Here is a 1541-nt window from a genome sequence, read left to right on the forward strand (position 1 = left end):
TTCATTTGTCTCTAGGTATTTTTATATAACATCTTTATTGGAGTATAATTGCTTTACAATGCTGTGTTAGTTTCTGTTGTATAAAAAAGTCAATCAGTTATACATATACATATGTTCCCATCTCTCTTCCCTCTTGCGTCTCTCTCCCTCCCACCCTCCCTATCCCACCCCTCCAGGTGGTCCCAAAGCATCTGAGCTGATCTCCCTGAGCCATGTGGCTGCTTCCCACTAGATATCTATTTTACGTTTGGTAGTGTATATATGTCCATGCCACTCTCTCACTTTGTCACAGCTTACCCTTTCCCCTCCCCATATCCTCAAGTCCATTCTCTAGTAGGACTGTGTCTTTCTTCCTGTCATACCCCTAGGTTCTTCATGACATTTTTTTTTCTTAAATTCCATATATATGTGTTAGCATACGGTATTTGCTTTTCTCTTTCTGACTTACTTCACTCGGTATGACAGACTCTAGGTCCATCCACCTCATTACAAACAGCTCAATTTCGTTTCTTTTTATGGCTGAGTGATATTCCATTGTATATATGTGCCACATCTTCTCTATCCATTCATCCGATGATGGACACTTAGGTTTTTTCCATGTCCTGGCTATTGTAAATAGAGCTGCAATGAACTTTTTGGTACATGACTCTTTTTGAATTATGGTTTTCTCAGGGTATATGCCCAGTAGAGGAATTGCTGGGTCATATGGTAGTTCAATTTGTAGTTTTTTAAGGAACCTCCATACTGTTCTCCATAGTGGCTGAACCAATTCACATTCCCACCAGCGGTGCAAGAGTGTTCCCTTTTCTCCACACCCTCTCCAGTATTTAGTGCTTCTAGAGTTCTTGATGATGGCCATTCTGACTGGTGTGAGATGATATCTCATTGTAGTTTTGATTTGCATTTCTCTAATGATCAATGATGTTGAGCATTCTCTCGTGTTTGTTGGCAGTCTGTATATCTTCTTTAGAGAAATGTCGATTTAAGTCTTCTGCTCATTTTTGGATTGGGTTTTTTTTGTTGTTGTTATTGAGCTGCATGAGCTGCTTATAAATTTTGGAGATTAATCCTTTGTCAGTGGCTTCATTTGCAAATATTTTCTCCCATTCTGAGGGTTGTCTTTTCATCTTGTTTATGGTCTCCTTTGCTGTGCAAAAGCTTTGAAGTTTCATTAGGTCTCATTTGTTTATCTTTGTTTTTCTTTCCATTTCTCTAGGAGGTGGGTCAAAAAGGATGTTGCTGTGATTTATGTCATAGAGTGTTCTGCCTATGTTTTCCTCTAAGAGTTTGATAGTTTCTGGCCTTACATTTAGGTCTTTAATCCATTTTAAGCTTATTTTTGTGTATGGTGTTAGGGAGTGATCTAATCTCATAGTTTTACATGTACCTGTCCAGTTTTCCCAGCACCACTTATTGAAGAGGCTGTCCCTTCTCCACTCTACATTGCTGCCTCCTTTATCAAAGATAAGGTGACCATATGTGCGTGGGTATATCACTGGGCTTTCTATCCTGTTCCATTGATCTATCTTTCTGTTTTTGTG

The sequence above is a fragment of the Phocoena phocoena genome, chromosome 3 (assembly GCF_963924675.1).
Source record: "Phocoena phocoena chromosome 3, mPhoPho1.1, whole genome shotgun sequence".
Lineage (NCBI taxonomy): Eukaryota > Metazoa > Chordata > Mammalia > Artiodactyla > Phocoenidae > Phocoena > Phocoena phocoena.